We start from the raw sequence: 12614 nt of genomic DNA, 5'->3' as shown, positions 1-12614 counted from the left end.
AAGTTTAGGATATCAAATCAATATCCTACAAAAGTAGAGAAAAGCTGTGACCTCACCGGCGCTCTGATGGACAATAAGTACATATTCCTTTTGCAAATTCTCTTGTCAATAATGATACAAATGGAACGTTTATTTCAGCAGCTAGAGTTTGACATTGTTTGAGTGCGTTTTGAGCGCAGCTCCTCGTTAAGTTAATTGTCTTCACCCGCTGCGCAACAGGGCAGATCTCCGCCAGGGCAGGGCACTATAGGCTATTATATTTATATATTATATTTATATGATTTTTTAAAAATCAAATTAAGTCATTATTAGTGCAAGTTCATAGGTGGACACAATAGGGACATTTGGGCACCTCGGTGTAAAATTGGCTATTTAAGTATCTACATATAAATGCATTTTAGTGGGCACTTTTTTTTTTTTTACCCTTTAACGGGAATTCCCGGGAAGCCCGGGAAAAGGTCTGAAAATTCCCGGGAATTAAAATTAGCTATTTCCCGGAAAATGTTAAACCCTACTACATTCTCAGCACTTTACCATCCAGATTATCTAGACCTTACTATCATAAGGAAGAGAGCAGAGTAACTGATCCACAAATAGTTGCAGTCATTGTCGTGGAATAGCCAGAAAGAGAGAGAAAGAAAGAAAGAAAGAAAGAAAGAAAGAGAGAGAGAGAGAGATACAATGTGACAAAAGTCAGCAGTTTGCCACTTCTAGACGTCACCTAGAAGAGAGCTGTAAATACATGTGTTGGAGAGGGTTAGAAAGGACTGTATAATCTGAACTGAGTCTGTATGGTAAGTTTCATTCGCCCCCGGGGCGTCGGTCAGGACACATTGACAATGAGATTTGATGGGTTGGTTTATGACAGCCTTTTACTGTTGTTGTAGGCACAGGTGATACAGGCATGGGATGGATAATGAAGGATGGTACAAGCACTGATTTGAATATGGTTCTGCAATAAACACACAAATAACAGTAATGAATACAAACCCATACATAAGCCTCCAATATATCACATAGTCATATCACATATGATACTATCCTAAAATAGTTTATAGTATACATTTACAGTGCACAGTTATGAGGAGTGGTCAGATATGCATAACATCACTGAGGTACAATAGTGAATTAACTACATCATACACCTCTAACCATACACCTTCCATGAGCTGCTAACATCAAACAACCAATTATGGTGATACTCACGGCAGTCGCTAAAGTGGCTTGGCTAAAGGGGCTTAATTGGGCCAACCGCAGCTGCGGGACGTTACGCTAATGACTGCGCTCGTCAGATCCACATGACCAAACATTTCCCACACCTGACGTGCTATAAAGTACTTAAACATATAAACGTGCACGTCAGACCCAAATACACTCTCTTACATTATATGGTAAATAAACGTAAAGGAAAGATTAAAGCACATAATGTGGGGAATCAACATGAAAGGAAATATACAATCAATCAATAGTTATCCCCAGTGATGCTATGCTCATTTGAGAAGTGGTTGCTCTCTACGTGACGCGCACGTCGCTTAACACCTACAGCAGTGGTTCTCAAACTTTTTCATGTCAAGGACCCCCAAAATGATATGCATTTGGCCGCGGACCCCCATCTCAAAATATGTTGTTCCAGGGACCCCCAGAAGCAAATATTTGAGTTACAAATGTTGGCTTTAAAAAATATATATTCAAAGATTTGCAAAAAAAAATCACAACTTTTCAAAAATAGCAGATATACAGATATCGGTGCCGCGCTATGAGCTTGTATATCTGATATTTTTGAAAAGCCAAAGTATAAAAGGTCATAATTATTGTGATGCTATATTAACACATTTTGTTGGGTACCCCCTGGAACCCCCTCAAGTACCCCTGGGGGTCCCCGGACCCCACTTTGAGAACCATGGACCTACAGTACAGGTCACACAATGGACAATTGATATGCATATAGGCTACCTGGCGTGAGTCGAGAGCCTTTGTAAACTTTGATGAAGTGTGAATTTAAAGTAGTTTTAAATCTGTGCGTGTGCCTGCTCATCCCCCTGGCCAAATAAGTGGTTGCTCGGCGTGCAACCCCGTCCACTGTGCATTGACCCCCTGGTTATCCCTCAAACCAGAACAGGAGCCCAATAAACATACAAAACGTCAGTCACTCAAATAATCATGGTAGACAATAACAGTTGCAGACATCACTGAACTAAATGATGAACTTACAGTAGTCAATGACGCATATTGGCACTGCAGTGCTGCACGACTGGAACAATGTTTACACTGCTCTGGTAGGCGCTGGCACTGCTGAATGAATGAAAACGCCCCAGAATGCATTGCGCACTTAAGATGGGCAGGTGCGTATTACTCTTAAGGTGGAACGTAATAATTGAAATAATAATCAACGTATATGAAGGGAGCCTTTCTAACAACATGTAAATAGGCTACTGATTGAATTAAACCAGGGGTCTTCAACGTTTTCAGGCCAAGGACCCCTTGGCTGAGAGTGAGATAAAGCAGGGACCCCCCATTATATATTGTATAGAATATAATCTTTTCATAGATTTCATAGATAGCTTCATAGACTTGTTTGACAGACACTGTCATCAGTGTTGGATTCGTGTTAATGTGTGTTTTCAGACTTTTAACCACACACACCGTCCATACTAAGTAAACTTGACCCACTCTGTACTTGGTCTGCTTTTTTCCCCCCCTCCACCAAACCTCTTTGCCGAAAATAGCAGATCTACAAGCACGAGGCGTTGTGTGCTTGTAGATCTGCTATTTTTGGCTAAAGTTCTCCTCAGAAAAGGGATGCTTGGTTGAAGTTAGTGTAAAAATCACATAAAGATTTGGCGGACCCCTGTAGTAACTCTGAGGATCCCCTAGGGGTCCCGGACCCCCTGTAGTAACTCTGAGGACCCCCTAGGGGTCCCGGACCCCCTGTTGAAGACCCCTGATTTAAACATTCAACACATGGCCCAACTCAAGCAAAGGTGAATAATGTTATGTTACTAGTGGTGAGAAATAGCTAGATAGGATACATTGTTTTAATGGCCAGTTACAGTTAAAACTCACGAAACATTCAATGAATAATTACCTGTGCCCATTGTTATTGTTCTTTATCGGTTTTGCTGGTACAGGTTATAAAAAAAAGAAAGAAAAAATAATACATTAATCAAACATTTCACAATGTTCTGTAAAGTTTTAACTCCAGATTAAACATTACACATAAACGATACTTTTATTGTTAAAGTTAGAGCTGCCAAGTCTCACCCTTTGAGAGTGAGAGTCACTCTTCACACATATTGTTTGATGGCAATGACTGATACAAATGAAAGAAGACCCTAAGACAGCTAAATAGAGAATTTTACATTTTAAGAACTGCGTTCATGTGTGTGTGCGTCCCTGATGAGTCTCACTCCTAGATTTTCCTGAAAGTTGGCAGCCTTAAATGTATCTAAACTCAAGTGATTGTACTTCGTTACGAAGTACACAAATAAGGTATCCTTTATCACTCACCTATGCAGTGTACTGACTTCAGTTCAGAATGAATGTTTTTTGCAATTCTGTTCTTTATATTCTCTTCTGTTCAGTGTTCTGCTTGCCTTTAGAATCATATATATGTGAACAGGGCCGAAATTGTATCACATTTGACTTGCAATTTGTTTGTACTATTGCACTCTTCTCCTTTAATAAATAATCCAGAATAAAACTCACAACAATAAAATATAAATGCACAATAAAGTGCTGGGTGCGTAATTACTGTGAGTCCTATCTGAACTAATTGTTTGTCGACTACGCCACTTTTGTTATAGAGGGAAGTCCCCTTTGAATACACTTTAACTTCTTCTTCAGGCTTTCACAGGTTCGAGGTTAACTGGTAAGTTTCAATACTTTTGGTTTTGAGAATACAACACTGGCATGAGAATGTCCCTTTAAGAAACTGGACACGAATACAGTGTATCAAAAAAGGTAAGTCATATTTATTGGGTCCCTAATACATTGGCTTCTGTGCCTTAAAAACAATCAAATAAACACTATACTAATAAAACCTATATAAACATACAAAACACAATTAATCTACACAACAACTATAAAATAAATTATAAAGTTGTGCAAATTACGCGGGGCTTAATCACAAGGGTTCCTTAGCATGGGGGGTTTCTGTGCAACAAATACTTTTCAAGTAAAGTGCTGTGCCAATAAAGTGCTTCAAGATACTCAACACGGTTTGTTCAGGGGTAATGCTGCATGTCCATATATGGGGGTAAAATGGGAAAGGGTTTGAGGCCAGTCGTCTTCGTCTTCTCTCTTCTTTCTCTCCGCCTGCAATTATAGAGATCTAGACCAGTTCACTGTGCATTTACACGATACATTTGCGTTGTCTCAGGCAGTGGTTATACAAGGATTCAACGTTGCTTGTTCGAATACTCACTCGCCAGCCAGGTTTTTACACCTGGCGCTGAGTTGGTTGCGTATGCAACGTTATCGCCACTTTCCAGTCTCAGCGCTCCTTATATGGTCTGGTCTCACTCGTCTCTCATATGGTCTGGTCTCACTCGCCTCTTCCTCCCCTTCGGTTCGATCGCTTTCTCCTCTTGGTTTCTCCTTTGAATGTAGGCACACCTCGGCTTCCAAACTCCTAGGTGGCTGGTATGTCTACTTCATCTATGCACTCCTCTACTCCGTGTCTCGGCACAACCTTCCCCTCTGCTGTCCTTCTCCTCACTGACGCCTCTGTCACTTGGGTGCTCTGTTCTCTCTTTCAAACGGTCCCGCCTCCGCTTTTGTACCTGCCAAACCACACCTCCCTCTTCTTTCATTTGTCCGTGGTGACAGTCTGTCTGGGGACATTGGCCATGACCGTGGCCTTGGGCGTGACCGCGTGACTGCCGCTCTGCCACTCAATGTCTCTCAATCCATGTGACCAGGGGATCATGGGGAAAACAATTATAAACAATACAGTGCGTAATAATAATTGGTACAAAAATAATAAGATGGTGGGGTTAAATGAGGCAATTATACACATTAAGCACCAATAAAAACAAATTACAAAAGTTTTAAGAACCCCTCATTTCACCCTTGTCACATTCCCCCCTACTTTTTTGTTGGCAGTCCCTGGCAACTGGTTCTAAACGTCATGCCCGTACCTCTCAGGTGGCTGTCCTTGGTTCGCTCTTCCAGAGCGCCGCGGACCTTCAGGTTCCCTAGGACCGGGGAAAAACCCTACATAAGGCGGCCATATTGGTCCCACCGGTTCGGCTACTGGGGCAGGTTCGGGGCTCTCCATCGGTGACCTGGGGGCTATACACACTTTTAATGCATTCCTATGGATCGTTCTATCTCGCCCTCCTTTTTCAGGTCGGATCCTGTATACTAGGCCCGCATCCCCCACCCTCTCCAATACCACAAAAGGTTCTGGGTCCCACCATGGGCCCAGTTTACCTTGTCCCTGTCGGTTCCGGTTTCGTACCCACACCCTCTCTCCAGGTAACAATGGTGGCATACCGGCTCGGCGGTCATAGACCTGTTTACGCTGTCCTGCTATATGCACCATTTTTTTCTCGGCTGTCCTATACGCTGTGGCCATTCGTTTCTGGTGATCTTGCACCCAATCTCCCACTCCCATTCGATTTTGTGACAACGGTACTCCTAATGCTACATCTACCGGACGCCTCAGGTGGCGACCAAACATTAAGTATGCAGGCGCATAACCTGTCGCACCATGTTCAGTATTGTTATAAGCGTGTACTAACTCAGGTAAGTGTTCATTCCATCTGCCTTGGCGATCAGTATCTAGAGAGCGCAACATGTTTAACAGTGTTTGATTAAACCTCTCCACCCCCCCATTACCAGCTGGGTGGTAAGGGGTGGTGCGACTCTTAGTAATACCGTATGTATGACACAATTGCTGCATTAATTCGGATTCAAAATTCGGGCCTCGGTCCGAATGGAAACGAGCCGGGCAACCGAATGGCTGAATAATATGTGTCCAAAGCGCACGGACAGTCGTGGGCGCAGTTTGGTCACGCGTTGGAATAGCCCAACTGTACCTGGTGAATAAATCGGTTGCTACAAGAATATTCTGCCATGCGTCATTCGGCCTACCTAATGTGAGAAAATCAATAGCCACTACCTCCATAGGATACGATACTTCGAATGGCTGTAAGGGGGCCCTGGGCTCTATCCTGTCTTTCAGTAGGCTGCAGGCAACACAACCTCGCTGGAACTGTCGCACCGCCCCCTCCATGCCCGGCCAGTAGAACCGGCGCCGAAGCTGCGCCAAAGTCCGGTCCACTCCGGCGTGTGCCGAGGCCTCATGGAGTCCTTTCCACACCTCCTCTCGTCGCGCCCCTGGACAAACAAGCTGTAAGTAACATTCTTGTGTATGCTGATCAATCACTTGCCTATACAACACATTGTCTCTGATGCGCAACCGGTCCCACTGTCGTAACATTTGCCTGGCTTCCCGTGACCAACTCCTCTTCTCCATAAGGGTAGGCAGTTTCCTCCGCTCTACGCAACTCTTCACCATCTGGATGTCCGGATCTCGATCCTGTGTTCCCCGCCACTCAGCTCCAGCCCACCCGTCCTCTCTCTCCACCGGTGCCAACTCCACTACGGCCACTCCTACAGGTTGAACAGGGAACCTAGACAGGGCATCTGCGTTCGCATTGCTTTTTCCAGGTCGGTACTTTATATCATAGGTGAATGATGCTAGCTGGGCTGCCCAGCGCTGTTCCACCGCGCCTAGTCGAGCTGTTTGAAGATGCGCAACAGGATTGTTATCTGTATAAATCGTAAAATGAGCGCCAGTTAAGTAATCTTTAAATTTTTCGGTCACTGCCCATTTAAGTGCCAAGAGTTCTAATTTAAAGGAGCTATAATTTGCATCATTTTGTTCGGTAGGGTGTAGACTTCGGCTGGCGTAGGCGATTACTCGCTCCTGGCCATCTTGGACCTGTGCCAGAACGGCGCCGAGCCCGCGGCCACTCGCATCAGTATACACTACAAACGGTCGGTCATAATCTGCATAAGCCAGTATTGGAGCCTGCGTAAGGGCAGTTTTAAGAGCATCAAACGAGTTTTGGCATTCAGGGGACCACTCTATTTTACACTGATGGGACTTCACATCATTCGGGACTCCGATCAACAAACTATTTAACGGCCTAGCTATGGCAGCAAATGAGGACACGAAGCGGCGATAATAACCAGCCAGACCTAGAAAAGCGCGGACCTCGCGGACAGTCGAGGGTGGGTTCCAGTCTCTTACCGCAGCCAACTTTTCAGGGTCCGGGCGCACTCCCTCTTTGTCTACAACGTGGCCCAAGAACTTTACCTCCGGTTGGAGAAGCTTGCATTTATCGAGGCGCAGTTTCAATCCGTGTCTCCACAGCCGCTCGAAAACCTGGTCAAGGTGCTGCATGTGAGAGGAAAAGTCAGGTGAATATACAATAATGTCATCGAGGTACACTAATAATGACTCTGTCACCTGGCCACTCAAGCATCGCTGCATTAATCTTTGGAAGGTCGCGGGGGCGTTACATAAACCGAACGGCATACGTTGGAACTCGAACAGTCCTAAAGGGGTGGTAAACGCTGTCTTTTCTCGATCCCGAGGGTCCATACCCACCTGCCAATAACCGCTGGCCAGGTCGAGTGTGGAGAACCACTGAGCCTTGGTCAGGCTTGTTAAAGTCTCTTCAATCCGAGGTAAAGGGAAGGCATCTTTGTGCGTCACGGCATTCAGTTTACGGTAGTCGACACAGAAACGCCAGCTGCCATCTTTCTTCTTCACCAGGACAATGGGCGCTGCCCAGGGACTGCAACTCTCTTTTATCACTCCCTTGTCCAGCATGTCACTCAATAAGGTCTTCATTTCTCTATACATGGAGGGCGGCAGCGGTCGGTGCCTCTCGCGGATGGGTGCCGCGTCTCCAGTTGGTATTTGGTGTTGCACCACGTCCGTCTGCCCAAAATCTTCATTATGGACTGCAAACACCTTCTTCCATTTACACATCATCGCATGCAGCTCTTCTCTCTGCTGGTCAGGTAGGTCATCTCGCCGGGTCAACGCCTCCATCTCCTCAGGTAAGGTCTTCACGGGTCCCTCGTCTTCGATGCTCACCAGGGACACTTCCACGGCTCCGTCGGTTCCTAGGGACAGGTTCAGGTCTCGTCGTCCACGGACGTCGGCCTCCTCCACTGGATATAGCTTCCCTAACTTTTGATGTCTGCCCACGGTCACGCTATACGCGTGGGGGTTGCAGATGCGCACGGGGACTCGGCCATTACGCACGGTGACCAACGCTCGGGCCACTCCCAGATCAGTTCCTTCCGGCATGGCCTCCATCAGGGCCTCGTATTCGGCTCCATTTGGACCTTTCCAGGCACGGCCCCATACTACTAACTCACTGCGGGCGGGGACTCGGATTCTCCGTCGGCCGACAGGCCACACATAGCCCAATGCTCCGTCTTCGTGGGTCACTGCCTCCACTCTCCTACAGGCGGCGAATGCTTTTTTCCATGGTGTCCTCTCCTGTTGGCATGGAAACACAGACCTCCCAGAGAGTTTAAATAATGCATGCCACACTGCGTGGACTACGTTCATCCCAATGATCAGCGGCTCAATACAATGTTCATCTTTTACAATTACGATTCCTCTTCCCGGTATTTTCAGTCCTTCTAATTCTAAATCGAATATGGCATAGCCAGAATAGGGTAGATCAAGGCCGTTTGCTGCCCGTAGGCTAAACACCAGAGGCCCATTTTCCATTTTATCTTGCGAGAACTTTCCGTTAAACAAACTCTGCTGCATCAATGTGACTTGAGACCCCGTATCTAATAAACCCCTCATTTGGACTCCCCCCATTGTTATCCCAATTGTCGGACATTCCCCCACAAACACTTCATTGGCCCTTAACTTTTTTTGTGAACGTTGCACCTCTGCCCCCCGGACCTCGGCGACAGGGCGTACTAGTTTAACTGACTTCGGTCGGATCTACAGAATCTCGCTATATGACCCGCCTGTCTACACTGGCTACATATCGGCCTACCTCCTTCATCCCATTCGTAGCGCTGAGGGGCCGTATACCGTCGCTCAGGTGGCGGTGGAGTGCGCGCTCGTGCGTCATTGGTGCCAGTGCGGAGGAGCGGTCTGATTTCCTTCATGAGTTCCTGCGTGAATCCTTGCATTTGAGTTTTTACGTCGTCCATGATTTCCTGTTTTAATTTTTCTCTCCAAGCAGGGTCCTGAGAAGGGTAGGGGACAGAAATAGGATTAACAGCGTGGCACGTTATTTCAGTAGTTCCATGTTCAGCAGCTAACAGGTAGGCTTCTTCGCGTAAAGCAGCAAAATCTTCATCTGGGTGTCGTCGAGCATATATTTTTAAGGCTTGGCCCAGGGGGCCCTCAGCTAAACCCATAACAAACTGATCACGAAGAATGGCTTCGGAGGGAGCGGTGCTTGGGTCGTGCTGCCGCAGCCCACAAAACAGCTCTCTAAGTCTCAGGGTGTAAGTTTGTACATTCTCTCCTGCGCGCTGTGCGCACCGATAGAATAGTGAGCGCATTTCTGCGACAGAGACAGTTTCTTTATATAAAGCATCTAAGTATTTAAAAACTTTTGCCACTGTGTCGCGTTCGCCCTCCTCAACCACACTAATCTGCCGTTTAGCTTCGTTGGTTAGCGTTTTAATTATAATAGCAACTTTCCTGATTTCTGGTAGTTCCTGGGTACTTAATAATCCTCTAATCTGGTCTTTCCATTCCCTATATTTACTCTCGCCTTCTGTTCCACCAAAGGTGGGTAACCATGGGGCACCGGGATACACCGCCATCATCATCATTCTGAATCCGTAAAGCAAAAAACAAAAAGCAACAAAAACAACAAAACAGTACAGTTTCTCTTAAGGGTATTCTCATGTGTTTGTTCTCAACCAGTCCTGCCGCCAACGCCAAATATGTGAACAGGGCCGAAATTGTATCACATTTGACTTGCAATTTGTTTGTACTATTGCACTCTTCTCCTTTAATAAATAATCCAGAATAAAACTCACAACAATAAAATATAAATGCACAATAAAGTGCTGGGTGCGTAATTACTGTGAGTCCTATCTGAACTAATTGTTTGTCAACTACGCCACTTTTGTTATAGAGGGAAGTCCCCTTTGAATACACTTTAACTTCTTCTTCAGGCTTTCACAGGTTCGAGGTTAACTGGTAAGTTTCAATACTTTTGGTTTTGAGAATACAACACTGGCATGAGAATGTCCCTTTAAGAAACTGGACACGAATACAGTGTATCAAAAAAGGTAAGTCATATTTATTGGGTCCCTAATACATTGGCTTCTGTGCCTTAAAAACAATCAAATAAACACTATACTAATAAAACCTATATAAACATACAAAACACAATTAATCTACACAACAACTATAAAATAAATTATAAAGTTGTGCAAATTACGCGGGGCTTAATCACAAGGGTTCCTTAGCATGGGGGGTTTCTGTGCAACAAATACTTTTCAAGTAAAGTGCTGTGCCAATAAAGTGCTTCAAGATACTCAACACGGTTTGTTCAGGGGTAATGCTGCATGTCCATATATGGGGGTAAAATGGGAAAGGGTTTGAGGCCAGTCGTCTTCGTCTTCTCTCTTCTTTCTCTCCGCCTGCAATTATAGAGATCTAGACCAGTTCACTGTGCATTTACACGATACATTTGCGTTGTCTCAGGCAGTGGTTATACAAGGATTCAACGTTGCTTGTTCGAATACTCACTCGCCAGCCAGGTTTTTACACCTGGCGCTGAGTTGGTTGCGTATGCAACGTTATCGCCACTTTCCAGTCTCAGCGCTCCTTATATGGTCTGGTCTCACTCGTCTCTCATATGGTCTGGTCTCACTCGCCTCTTCCTCCCCTTCGGTTCGATCGCTTTCTCCTCTTGGTTTCTCCTTTGAATGTAGGCACACCTCGGCTTCCAAACTCCTAGGTGGCTGGTATGTCTACTTCATCTATGCACTCCTCTACTCCGTGTCTCGGCACAACCTTCCCCTCTGCTGTCCTTCTCCTCACTGACGCCTCTGTCACTTGGGTGCTCTGTTCTCTCTTTCAAACGGTCCCGCCTCCGCTTTTGTACCTGCCAAACCACACCTCCCTCTTCTTTCATTTGTCCGTGGTGACAGTCTGTCTGGGGACATTGGCCATGACCGTGGCCTTGGGCGTGACCGCGTGACTGCCGCTCTGCCACTCAATGTCTCTCAATCCATGTGACCAGGGGATCATGGGGAAAACAATTATAAACAATACAGTGCGTAATAATAATTGGTACAAAAATAATAAGATGGTGGGGTTAAATGAGGCAATTATACACATTAAGCACCAATAAAAACAAATTACAAAAGTTTTAAGAACCCCTCATTTCACCCTTGTCACATATATATATATATATATATATATATATATATATATATATATATATATATATATATATGTTTAGAACGCGACAATGCGTTGCTGCTGACTTCCGTGTTATTACAAAAGGTCACCAGACATGTCGACCCAAGACAGGTCGACCAGCCGCGATTTTGAGACAGCTCGACCAAGATCGACCGGGTCTGGTTGTCTGAAGTAGTAGCTCTGTGTAACCCCTAGAGGGTAGTAGAGTACAAGGTACAAGGTGACGGTGAGGGAGGTCCTGAGTATATATCTGTGTAACCCCTAGAGGGTAGTAGAGTACAAGGTACAAGGTGACGGTGAGGGAGGTCCTGAGTGTATTTATAGTATATTTAAGAGTAAATATTGTAAGCATGCTCCCCCAGTTGCATACTTTTTTTTAAGAAGTGTTATAGTATATTTAAGAGTAAATATTGTAAGCCTGTTTTGTCCTCCTCTCCTCTAAAATCATTTGAAAGTAGCAGATCTACACTAGTTGCCATCATTAAACACAACACAAGAGGTGAAATGAATTAAAGTAACTGTTCTTTTATTTGACAAAACAGGGCAGTGTGAAACAATTTCAATGATTGAAAAAAAGGTCAAAAATAGTAGTATATACAAAAAAATGTGAAATAAAATGTATATTACAAAAAGGCTGAGTCTTTGTGCACTATTTCAGTCATACTATCAAAACAATTTCAATGATTGAAAAAAAGGTCAAAAATAGTAGTATATTACAAAAAGGCTGAGTCTGATCGAATGTGCACTATTTCAGTCATACTATCAAACTATCAAAAATAGTTATATACAAAAAATGGGGGAATAAAAAAGAGAAAGGAGACCAGGCTAGACCTCGCTGTCCGCTCTTGCCAGTCCGACCCCGTGTGGCATCGTGTTCACCTCAGCAACAGCTGCCAGCAGCTGGGTGATGTCCAACTCCTTCATTGCATAGGCATCCCATAGTTTCACCAGTTTGCCCTGTGTGTCCTTAGTTTTCTTTCGCTGGTAGCGTGCCACCATATCCATTGTGACGAGACGTTGTAGGTGTGAGATTGTACCAGCTTCTTTGTACAACAACGACACAAGCAGGTACAGATTCAAGCTTGGCCGCTGTGCTGCGTTGTTGAGTCTGTAGTGCCATCCCTCCACGTCGTTGTTGGTTCGGATGGCTTGTCGGTAAACGCACCACTGC

The sequence above is a fragment of the Gymnoscopelus microlampas genome, assembly GCF_963454915.1.
Source record: "Gymnoscopelus microlampas genome assembly, chromosome: 11".
In the NCBI taxonomy this organism is placed as follows: Eukaryota; Metazoa; Chordata; class Actinopteri; order Myctophiformes; family Myctophidae; genus Gymnoscopelus; species Gymnoscopelus microlampas.
This window is presented reverse-complemented; position numbering follows the sequence as displayed.